The sequence below is a fragment of the Dreissena polymorpha genome, chromosome 12 (genome assembly GCF_020536995.1).
Source record: "Dreissena polymorpha isolate Duluth1 chromosome 12, UMN_Dpol_1.0, whole genome shotgun sequence".
Classification (NCBI taxonomy): Eukaryota; Metazoa; Mollusca; class Bivalvia; order Myida; family Dreissenidae; genus Dreissena; species Dreissena polymorpha.
In genome coordinates, this window is record NC_068366.1 from 28601241 (window position 1) to 28614282 (window position 13042).

General features: G+C 34.1%; 1 long non-coding RNA gene and 1 pseudogene across 1 annotated transcript; one reads left to right on the top strand and one right to left on the bottom strand.

Moving 5' to 3' along the window:
• Positions 1-681: 681 nt before the first annotated feature.
• Positions 682-12076, bottom strand: LOC127853606 (putative nuclease HARBI1; annotated as a pseudogene).
• On the top strand, positions 6147-10635 carry LOC127853607 (uncharacterized). Its single transcript, XR_008036693.1, has 4 exons — positions 6147-6256; positions 6959-7068; positions 7273-7396; positions 9642-10635. It is a non-coding gene; the product is annotated as an uncharacterized LOC127853607 (long non-coding RNA).
• Positions 12077-13042: the final 966 nt, after the last annotated feature.

Consider the following 13042-nt stretch of genomic DNA (forward strand, 5'->3'; position numbering starts at 1 on the left):
TTTAAGAGTGGCTGAGTCAACTTGAAAGGTGTGTACTCATCTCCCACCTAGAACATAAGTTTACATTATAGCATTATATCCTTTCACAGTATTTCATTTTGATACAACATGAAAGCTGTAAACACTTGCAGATATTCAGTGTCAATAAAGTCAGAAAGCTGCCAGTGTGAGTTTCACACCAAGTAAGTGTAATACAACACAAGTTTACAAAATTGAAATAAATAATATTCAATATGCTTTTATGCCTTCCAGTGAAAATTTAAAAAAAAGTTTCACATCACTTTACAGGCAAAAAAGAGAAGACGCCACAGAAAAGGAAAATAGGTAATTTGAAAAATTGTTATTTAACAATATTTGTTATGCATGAGATTTCTGATAACAAAGGCACATGCGTCTACCTCTTTCAATCAATTACAGAAAGCTTGAGATTATTCCCTCCTCACTACCGTACTATACAATACAGTACTTTATAATAATTATTGAGGGAAAGTTTCGAAAAAATGCAAAATGGGTGTACTATTCAAGAAAGTGGGAATGAGAAAAGGTAGACAGATGCATGAATAGTCTGATTACTAAATTTCAATATAACAGGGTATAACTATTAAGTCACTAAATATTTCTTACATGTACTATAATGCAGGGTTATACACTCTACATTTTTACCCATTAGCCCAACAAATTTTAGGAGCCTTGGCTACTAGACTCTTGTAAATTTATATCGCTGTTATTGTTTGAATCGGTTATTCAGGTGATGTTACAGCTTACCAGGAAAGGCTGATGGACTTACAAGAGCAGCAGCTCGAACTAAAGCGAATGAAAATAGAGGAAATGCAGAAGATGCGAAAGGTTAAAGAGCAGAAGTTGGAGGAATTGAAGAAGATCCATACTTCTGTGGATGCCCTTTTGTCATTAGTTATGCTAAATCAGTGTAAAGTAGAGTATAAATCGTCAGGACTCCAGTACTTGTAGTTAATGACTTGAAACCATTTCAACCTTGCACCACTCAAAATGTGCAGTTCCATGAGTTACACATGCATGCCAAATATCAAGTTGCTGTGATCAATACTGCAAAAGTTATGACAAAACTTTAACTTAGGTTAAAGTGTGGGACAGTCACACACAATGACAGACAGACAGACAGGCCAAAAACATTATACCCCCTTTTTTAAAGGGGGCATACAATTATAATTACAAGTACATACTTAATTTTCCTTAATCAATAGTGAAACAGGTAAATTTTCACTTGCTGAACATAATCACCAACATCAACCAAATAATTACAATTCCATGTGGGAATTAAAAGCCAGTCGAATGATACGCCCTAGTCAATCAGAACACAATGCAGGCGTATCATTCGACTGACTTTGAATTTTCAATGAAGCAGGTAATAAGAACATATCCTTTAAAACATTGCAATTATTCTCTGCCTGCATTGCTGATTGTTGCCCTCAGGATACAGATTCTGTGGATCTTCATCAATGTCCACTTCTTCTTCATTGTCAAAAGGTATCTTGAGGTCAAGGCACAAATTGTGGAGTTTGGCACACACAACAACCACCTCCATACACTTGCCAGGACAGAATGGAAGGACACCACCACTTCTATGCAGACACCTGAAATTGTTTTTTCATATTACCACTAACATGGCAGACCCTAATTTTTTCTCTTCAAAGTAGAGATTAGAATGAAAGAATTTACTGGTTTTTCAACATGTTTTTTTAAACTTGACCGTTTTCTCATAATTAGAATTGTGCTAATTTGGAAATACACAGAAATATTCAATGCTTCAAAGACATTTGGAAGATTTTGTCATTGAAATATATAAATATATAGTTCTATGGTAATCTAATAAAGCAATACAATCCTGCAATTTTGACCGGCTACTCAAGCTAAAGATTTAAATACAGTCCTTACAATATTTCTTATTTGATAACAATAGTTTTTGGCATGCATAACACGTACCCGTTTTATTATAAATTGCTTTAAAAAAAAAAAGAGTTAAAAAATAGTGAAACATGTACATAAATCAACATGAAAAAAAAACTGACATTAATTCTGCCAAGCTACACAATTTTAAGAAAAACAGAATACTTATTTATAATATACTAAGTATGCAATTTGACACTCAAATTTACCTAAATCTAGCCTTCAAAAGTCCAAATGCTCTTTCAACACAAATTCGAGTTCGGCTGTGAGCCCCGTTGAATCGCAATTCTTGTGCTGTTTGTGGGTTGTTCTAAAACAAATGGAAAATTCATTTCAACCATTGAAAATTGCAAAGTAGTTCATAAACAATCTGAATAATCTATTGTAAATATTTTTCAAATTAAAAATTATAAATAAATGTTTAGAGAATGTTATTCTGAAATAAACAAAAATAATAATGGAAATGTTTATTTCCATATAAACAAGCAAATTCATTAACTTGGTATCCGCCGCCGAATGAAAAGTTCTTTAGATTTAATCAATAAAAGGTACAACTCTGAAAAGACACAATCATCCTGAATACACTAAGGATGATAATACACATTTAGTTTGAATTGCATTAAATTCCATACTACAGCCGAGACAGACAAAATGCTCAATTTCAGTCATTTAAAGGTCCATAACTCTAGAAATGAACACTAAAAATCTATATTTAGCACCATAATATGCCACTAAACTGAAGATTTATTTTAAATTTCATGACCTTTCGTACAATAGTTATTTACAAATAGCTCATGGCAGAACAAAATACTGAATTTCAATCAATTAAGAGGACAGTACTCTTGAAATACGAAGTCAAGCCCTACAAAATTTATGTAATGAACCACCGCATTATGATGATTCACATTTATTTTTATCCCATCATCAGACGTGCATTGTCGAAATAAACCACTGTGGAATAAATTTACCTTTATTTCAGCAGTGCTGAAATATAGCTGTCACGCGCGGCGAAGAATGTTCATATTACTCAGAATCAACTATAAAGTAATCATTTTTAGTAAAATCGAATCAGATTTAACAAAACAAACAATTTGATACCAATATGTAATATAGTTTTTACACATAATGCAACTCAAAAAGCAAATAAACATTTTTTACAAATATTAAGTGCGCGTACTCGTGACGTCATTATTAATACGTCATACGACACAATGCATGTTGTTTCACGCTAAAGATGCAGTTGTTTAGTGTCTTTTTTTTTCATTATTTCTTAAAAATCGGGGACGTAGAGGTACATGATAAACGAAAAACATGTTGGTTACTGATCTTTTTGTAATGTATTAGGCTCGACACGATTAAAATAATGAAACAATGTTTGCTTAAAATATCTTTGGGATTTTCCGTCTAGTTCGATTTTCCTATTCTATGTTTAAAGAAATAATTTACGACTAAGAAAATTGATGGGATAAATCGAATACTAGGTCGGTGCCGAATAAAGCAAAGTTTATCTTGCTCGGCACGAAAATCTGAACCACTCGCCAAGGCTCGTGGTTCAGATTTTCTAAGCCTCGCAAAATAAACTTTGCTTTATTAGGCACCGACCTAGTATTCTCTATTAGTTTAATTACATTCCATGCAATAATTGCTGACAAAATAGCTCTGTACTGACAAAATTCCATTAATTTCAATTACTGATCAAAAGGTAATTTTATTGTTGATTATATTGTAGAGCATAAGCCGTCAGTATGCCCTTTTAACACAACAAGAAGATAACAAAAACCTACAATCCAAGAAAATACCTTTGGTGTTATCAGGTATTCTCTCAATGGATAACCAGAATCTCCCAATAGCCATCCTGGCTTGTTGGAAGCAAGGTGGTCCTTCAGTGAAGAGTTATCAAATACTGTGGCATCGTGTGTTGAACCAGGCCACTTTGCATTGACATTGGTAAACCTGTGCATATTTATGACAATGTATCAAATGCTTTAAAGTACATGCTAACAGACTAAAATGGACTTTTAACAATACTTCAGTGTACAAAATATTCATTTTAAATTAGAAGTTACGTTGAGCAAGAGTTCGAATTGTGTTGGGAATAATATTTTTAGGCGTTTTAAGTTATTGTAATAATTATTTCATCAATAAAGTAGTGTTCCTCATTTTCTTATATTAGTAAAAATTGGACTTTGTGCTATACTTAATGTTTGCATTTATATAGGTTAATACTGTCAATATGCCCCTTAAGTTAATGATGTACTTTATTGTTGATTATTAAAAAAAAAAGGAAAGACATAATTATTATAACTATATGAAAAAGGTTTATACAACTAGTAATGTAATTTTATTTAAATGCAAACATCTATGTCGTAATTGAAACTGGTTCTAAGGGAAAAAAACAAAACTAGAGCTTTGTCACAGATGTGATGAATACCTGCACATGGCACATTGAAACAGAATATTTTGGAAAACAGGGCATAATGCATGTGCGTGAAGTGTCAGCCCAGATAAGCCTGTGCAGTACCCACAGGCTAATCAGGGACGACACTTTTCGCCTAAACTAGATTTTCAATAAGATTATATGTCTCTTACATCATTTAAACAATAAATTCAATTAAAGCGTAAATTGTCTTCCCTGATTAGGGATGCCAATTTACGCACAAGCATTATGCTTAGAAAACAACACATATAGCCCCCCTCTCCCTACCAATAGGGTACAACAAAATAAACAAACCTTAAGCTGCTATCCACAACTGCTTGAATGTTTACAGCATAGTATCCTTTTCGGCACACATACGTCTGAGGATTTTCAGATGGAGCTTAAATTGGGATCAGTGTTCCATCCACAGCGCCTATAACATTCGGGATTCCTGCTACACGATGGAACTTCTGTTTTGTTGCAGCAAGGTCATGCAAAGATGTTGGGAAGGTGATGTTGTTCAGGTTTCGGTTAATGGCACTTATAACCTGAAAGTTATATAATGTCTCATATTATAATCTTAAATATTACAATTGACTGGTTTTTATTTTTTGATGAAGAAGATGGCCTCCACAAAGAATGTGCTTATGCTATTCATATATGCAAATAATTCCTTTTTTTCAATGAATTCATTAGAACATATATCAGTTTACACAATAGTAAATAGCAGTAATAAATAGTCGCTTCATGAATGTTAGGGCATTTAATTTATTAATAAAGCTTTGGAGTTTATGCAAATAAGATGCTGGAAACGGACATAATTTGTGCATAAATTGAGGTGCATTAGTATACATGAACCATTTTTTGCCTTAAGGGTACAAACCACATAAAATCATTTTTTATCAGCAAAACGTTCATTAACCATTATATTGCTGTAGGTTGGAATATGTCAGCCTGGTTAGTGGCATACTTAAGCTAAGTTTGTTTTAGTAATGATGCGTTTCAACCGCAGAAGAATTAAACAGCTTTTAATTGAAAATTGTTTAATTAATTTAGGAGAATGTTTTCACATTAAAGTTTTCTTAACCCTTTGAGCGCTGAAACCGGAATTTGAAGGCCTTTGCAAACAGTTTGGATCCAGATGAGACGCCACAAAACGTGGCGTCTCATCAGGATCCAAACTGTTTGCTATTCTGATAGTATTCTTTGAAAAAAAAATCGAAGAAAATGCTTATTTTAGAAACTTAGCAGACAACATTTTAGCAGACGACAAATTTCCCAGCATGCAAAGGGTTAAGACATACCTGTTGAATACACCGGCACACAGAGCTCCTGCTGACTCCATGGAGATCTCCAACCTCGCTAAAAAAATCTCCTTTTGCCAGGTAACGTAGTGTTACTAGGAGCTGAAAAAGAGACCCGTGCAATCCAATAAAAAATATTAATAAAATTTGTCTCTCAAAATTACTTATGTGATATATAACCTTTATTAAATTTCCTGAACAAAAGTTTATCAAAGTTTGTTCAGAAATAACTATAAAGTGGGACTACACAAACACAAGTTTGTTTATAAATAATATTAATAAATAACACACACACAAAAATGTCACTGTCAAAAGCAGTTAGCTCTACAGTGAGGTCGTCAGTTCCGAAAAGTCGCCAGTTCCGATACAAATCGAAATTAATTTAACATTTACAAAATAAACTTAACACTTGTAACTAAACAAATTATTCAGTCATGAACAATAACATTTGATGTTTTTTTTCCTCAAAAACCGGAAGTAAACGATCAACTCTAAACAGTCACAATCAATGGAACGCTCGCGCACATTTTTTCGATGACGCGAATACTTCGTCTGCGGACATGTTGATCCATGAGAAAGTCACGATTATTTTTCTAATCCATTGTCAAAGGTAAGCGATCGTGGTACTGCTTTGAAGAATATTAATCAGAGAATCAGAAAACAACCACATGTGTACATTTACATTTGAACTGTTCATTAAAACACGTGAAACAGACAGTCTGGTACAGATGTCAGTTTCGAAACACCCGACTCGCATAACGGGGGTTGTCTCAAATGTATTCGTTATCTTTCACACAGCTATTTAAACGGGTCAGTGTAAATGACATTTGAATTATTTGTGTAAATTAATGTACACGGAAAGTTTGAATTGCATAAAAAGCTTCTTTTTTTAAATTGAAATTAAACGATAAATTGTAGAATAATAGTATCGTTTACTTAACACCATTTTCCTTCCTTTTGATTTTTTGTTGTTATTATTTTATATTTTTATTTTTTTCTCAGAAATGCAGAAATGAGAATGTCTTAGCATGTTGATATATTATTTGTAAATGTATGTGTTTAGACGATGTGCTATGTACAAGTCTTGAATAAAGTGTCTGTTTCTGTCTGTCAACAAAAAGGTTAGACATCGATCACATATCAAATACATTTATGTTTGCAGTTAATCTTCATCATATAAAACAACTCAAAATGGGAATAACTTGTTTGCACCTTTCATTAATATGCATATCTGTATTATTTTTGTAAAAAAAAATAGAAATTGTATTACTTCTTATCTTAAAACTGACAATTTTCATTTGTTCATTATTAGAAAAGTGTGCACAGACAGGTGATTGGAGGCGGGCTACAGTGCAAAAGGAACCTCTCACCCAAACGTCACGTCATTGGCGTCCACAGCCTGTTCGTATTCTACAGTCCGAGGTAGATTTACTAGTTTTTTCACATTTCTTTAAACTTTCTAACATTAATATATGCTCTTTAACAATAGAGGCACACTGCAAAATCCCATCATATATTGTTAAACCATTTTGTATTGGGATTGTAGTTATATTCCAATATAATATAAGTGTATCTTTGAAACCTATACAAAAAACTAAACAATATAAATGTGTTAATATTACAAAGGCGTGCGGGGACAGGCGATTGGAGACAGGACCTCTTGCCCAGTCATCACGTTCCTGTCGTCCACGTCGCTGCTGTTGATTTCTGGTAGAAGTAGACTTCCTGATCTTGTATTCCACGGTCCCAGGTACATAAATTATACTAATACTATGTATTACTTCGTATTTATACAAAGAAACGCTCACATCATTAACTTTTGCAATTTTAGCTCGACCATATTATATGAAATATATATAGTAGAGCTATCCTACTCACCCTGGCGTCAGTGTGCGTGAGTGTAGGAATGTTAAAGTTTGCGTACTACCTCAAATATTTCCTACTTCCTTGACTTATTGCTTTTATCTTTTGCATACTTCTTTACCAACATGACCCCTATCTATAAACAAGAGCAGACAACCGTATCAAGCATTTCTTAAGTATCAAGGCTATTGGTTTTAAACTTCAAATTCTTACTATTATGATGGTACTGTACCTGGCAAGTTGAATTTGACCTTGATCTTTGAATGACCTTGACTCTCACAGATTAATACATGTAGTCAAACTTTTCCATGCATAAAATATCGATTCTTGTACATGTATTAAAATTTTGAATCTTTAAGTAGGTACACTTGTTGTTCAACAATATGGAGTCAGTTTATGTATCCCCCCCAAAAAAAAAATTGGAGGTCTCAACACTCAAATAGAATGATTATACTTAAATATGATATATTACTCAGAGCTCCAGATAAGGGTCGTATTTTCGTAATTACGAATTATTTTCAAGTCCGTTACGTATTTATTTTAAAATCTTGTCGTTCCATTAAGAATTACAAAATCAAGTTACGAATATTATTTTTACATCGGTTCGTATCGATTTTTATTGAGTTCTTTTCGCGTACAATATTAACATCTATAATTAATAAACGAGAGCCAATTAAGCTGTGGGCCATAATTCTTACAAAATGCTTGATACAATTGTCTGCAGATCTTTGCGGAGCGTCCTAAAAAACTGCAAAGCATCCAAAAACACGCTTTTAACATATTGTGCGCAAAGTGAGCCGAAGTGAAATGTTTAGAAAGACATTATAGAAAAGATCTTTTACGATGCTGTATGTTCATTTGCCGACACAATCGGAAAAGCTAAACAAAAACGCTACACGACGGGTCCAAACTTAAACACAAAAAAAACATTGAACGAGTGGAAGGACAAGTCCCGTGGCTAATATTTGAAAAGATTGAAGTGGAGACCCGTTTTAATTGTGAAATATGTATATATAAAAAAATCGAATGCATGCAATCTAAGCACAGTTTGGGCATATGAAGGTATTTGAAAAATAAAATTGTATAATACTGAAAAGACACTGTTGAACTAGTATAAATAAAGTTGCTAGTATGTTTATTTTGATATTTTTTGCATGAAAATAACCATTATCATTTATTTTTAGGTCATTTGAAAAAAAAAAGAATTATTTTCCAAAACTTAGTAGTAACGTTAAGAATAAAATTTCAGAGTTAAGAATTATTTTTGAAAATGTGGTAGTAATTTAAGAATTTCACAAAACCTTATCTGGAGCTCTGTTACTTTCACAGACGTCAGACCTATGCAGATACTATTCATGTCTTAATATGTACTTTAAAAAAACAACAGAGTCTCTGATTTGCATTTATGTGTGTCTCCATCCATTTTGCCGCATATTAGTACCCTTTGTTTAACTAAATGGGTGAAAATTGTAATTACTTGTGAAACCCATTTGACCATTGCACAATCTGTATGGGGTAGTGCTGGATCAATGGTAAATGATTTACAATCAGCATGACTTGATATGTTGGTTCTATTGGCTTGGCAGATTAATTGGCATGCATCAATGGATTCAGTGTTGAGAAATCACAGTAAAAGAAACCTCTGTTTTTATCCCCCGCCAGAGGCGGAGGGATATTGTTTTGGCTTTGTCCGTCCGTCTGGCACTTTTGTGTCCGGAGCCATACCTTGGAAGTGCTTTGGCGGATTTCATTGAAACTTGGTATGAGTATATTTCCCTCGCCAGAGGCGGAGGGATATTGTTTTTGTGTTGTCCGGCTGTCCGTCCGGCTGTCCGTCCGTCACTTTTGTGTCCGGAGCCATATCTTGGAAGTGCTTTGGCGTATTTCATTGAAACTTCGTATGAGTATATATATGCATAAGAGGATGATTCACGCCAAATGGCATTGTACACCATCTGTTAAAACCAGAGTAATGGCCCTTTGTATCCTGAAAAAATGCTTTTTACTATAGGCACTTTTGTGTCCGGAGCCATATCTTGGAAGTGTTTTGGTGGATTCCGATTTGGACCCTTCATCAAACAAAGCATATGTTGCGGGGGATATCAATTCTACGAATTTGCTTGTTATTTCAGGATATGGGTCCAAAAAAGAGACCTTCACTTGTGAGCAGCCCTGCCCAATCAGAGGCAAAGAAAATTTCTTGTCCGATCTTCATGAAACTTGGCCAGAATATTTGTCTCAATGATACCTTGACTGAGTTTGAAACTGGGTCATGCTGGGTCAAAAACTAGGTCACTAGGTCAAACAAAAGAAAACCTTGTAAACTAGGCCGAGTTCCTTTATGGTTGCGGTCTGTTGAAAAACATGGCTTTAAATGGCTTTATAGTGTAACCTTGTTTACACTCTACTAAGAAATTACCAATGTACACGTTGAATGAAATTTATGCATATTATGATATTCATGTTCTCCATGCAGTTATCTGAATATGTATTCAGCCGATAAGATATACAGTTAAATTGCCAAAAAATTTTTTATTTAGTTTTGTTCATTTCATTTAGCTTTGGGTAAAGTATGTTTAAGCCATGATGTATTACCATGTGAATTGCTTATTAATGCCTTTTATGTTCTATGTCTCCAAACTGTTTTTCTGTAGTAATAATATGTGCAGTTCATTGAATACTTATTGTTGAGGTGGCAAATATACTATTCCAAATTTGCTAAGGATCACTTTTTTATTGACACATTATCTTCAATTTTGGATAACTTTAATTTTTGTTATTTTTTCATGTTTTTCATGTTTTGATATTAGAATGTGTTTTTGATTTTATTTTTATGTATTGATTATCATTGATGCGTGACGCTGGCTGAACCGACCAAGGGGAAAACTTCAAATTACACATACTATAACAAGTGATCCTTAGCAAATTTCGAATAGTATATTTTGTTTTATTGTTTTGTTTTTTTTTCATTGTTTCAGTTCTATATTTAATATAGATCTGCTAACCAATTGTATACATACTTATAGGCTATGACAGTCTAGTCATACTATTTAATTTGTTGTTTGTTTTGTTTGTTTATTTGAATTGATCTCAGGAAATATATGAGTAAAATATTTGAAAGTGAAAGATTTTATGTTTTATATTCCATTACATCTAATGACAAACATAACTTATTTACAATAAAAACAAACACGTTTGTTTAGGTGTCATGACAAACAGGGTTTATTTCTTGAAACACAGAACTTAACACTGGTCCCCCGCCAAAAAAAATGCCATAAAGTATGAATTGCAAATAAGTGTTATTATACACAGAACTGAGAAAAATGCAGTATAACCAGTATACTCGTTAATGTCCGGAACCAACGACCATTTCTAACTCAAGTCGTCTGTCTGCTCTCATAAATCTCACTGAAACACTTAAAGCATAATATTAACCTTTAAGCAAGCTGAGCATGAACAAATAACAACGTCATCGCTCTATCCTGCTTGCCTGTCGAATGACAAAACCTACAAATTAGTGCAAGATGAAATTTTGATTTCCACACCACTGAACATTCGAAACCTGTATATTAAATTTATTCAATAACACAACGATAACAAGACTATTGCCAAGCAATTCATGTCCCCTACCGGCTCCACCATTGTCAGAAATCCCACCATTGTCAGAATTAAAAAAAAAATTGTTGCCATAGCAACCAGAATTTTCCAATGGAACAAAATTAAATAACGTGCATGATGTCCATATTGCCATCAATCCATGTTTCAAGTCTCGCGAAAAAATATTAAGAACTTTTCTAAGTTATCGCAGGGTCCAGAAAAGTGTGACGGTCTGATAGACGGTGCACAAACCAGTCTCCTCTGGTGAAACTTATGTAGGATAGCGGAATAAAATCAGCTTCCAAAGAGGTATAACACTAGCAAATTGGTATAAATTAGGATGTGTAAACGGCGTTAGTTTCATTAGTGATCCGGAACTCCTGTCTCGTCTGTACATGCACTGCACTGTGTTTTCTCTTGAAAGGACCCGATTGTTTTTGTTGTCTTTATTGTGTATTTTTTTTTTCTTTATTGTTATTCAATTTCTGTGATTTATACATACAAATCAGGTTATGTTACTGATATTTAAATAAAGATGCATGTAAATAAACGATTTTGACAGTTAAAGTTTGTTTTGAGACGACCCCTGTAATGAAAATGCACTTGCTGTGACGTGATTCGCTATTGGAGAATATTAACCGGAAATGGAGAAACTGTACGATCGAGGAAAAACATAAACACACATCTATATTAAGAAACTTCCTGAAAATCAATGTGAGCACAGGATCGAGGTTGAAATTATCTTACAAAATCACTAAATTCGAAATCTTTGTCGGTTGCTGTTTTTAAGTATACATTGATAATTTCATTAGTGATTCGGAACTGACGACCTCACTGTACTCTTCAAAAAAATTCAACTGAAGGTCTATAAACTCGTACCATAAGAAGCAGATGAATCAATGCATTTCGTGCATGTTCTACGGTATATAATGTTAAGACTTATATTTTTTAGATAGAGAATAAAGAACAAGAATAAAATTCCAAACAAAATTGTGGAGATACCACATCAGCTTTTCGTCACAAAATATGGCGTCCGTGTATCCAAGGGAAATAACAACGAAAACCGGTGTCGGTTATGTGGTACTAAATTGCACAAAAAAGGATTATAATATATAATATGGTATTCATGTTCGAAAAGACAAACAAACAACGTACACCGACCTTTGTTCTGACGTTCAGTGAGTGACTCCTGTCACTCAAAGGCTCGCAATCAGCACGAATTAACTCCTCAAGGTAAATAATACCCTTCGTAGACAGACGATACCTCTCAACGAATTGCTTTTCGCTCAGATAGCTTAAGGTGTCGATTCGTGCTCGGAATATTCGAGGACGAATCTCGCGTATTGCGAACGCTTCAGCAACGGCAGCCATGACACTTCCGGATTTACGTCAATTTTTCTGATTTACGCGAAGTACATATGTGACGTAAATGTACGCCAGAATTTAAGCACAGCGTTAATTTACGCTGTTTAGTGAAACGCGTTTTTGAGAACAACATTTGCGTACGCAAGTATTTACGGAAACTATTTGCGTTCGCATCTTAGTGAAACGCACTCTCCTCGGTAAACCTCAACATGTTTTCAGTCATGTACCCTTTAGAAGGTCGAAATAATGTGTCACTAACCTTCGCCACTTTCCTTTAATTTTTCCTTTAATCGAACTCGATCTCCTATTGTATTGACGCCTAAGGCGGACAGTTCTTCATCAGTCAACTTTTTGGCTTCTTCTAATGATATTTTATTGGCCCTGAAATTGTGCCACAAATACCCGAGGCCAACTTCTTCAAGTGCAGCCTCCATTGCTGCGCGCTTTAAGACTTGACGGGTCAATCGGGAATCCTCGACTAATTCCATATTTTCCGCCAATTTTACCACAGAACGGAGTGTAGTTTGCACATAACCAAGTTAAGAGCAGTCATAACGACCTGGTTTTCAGA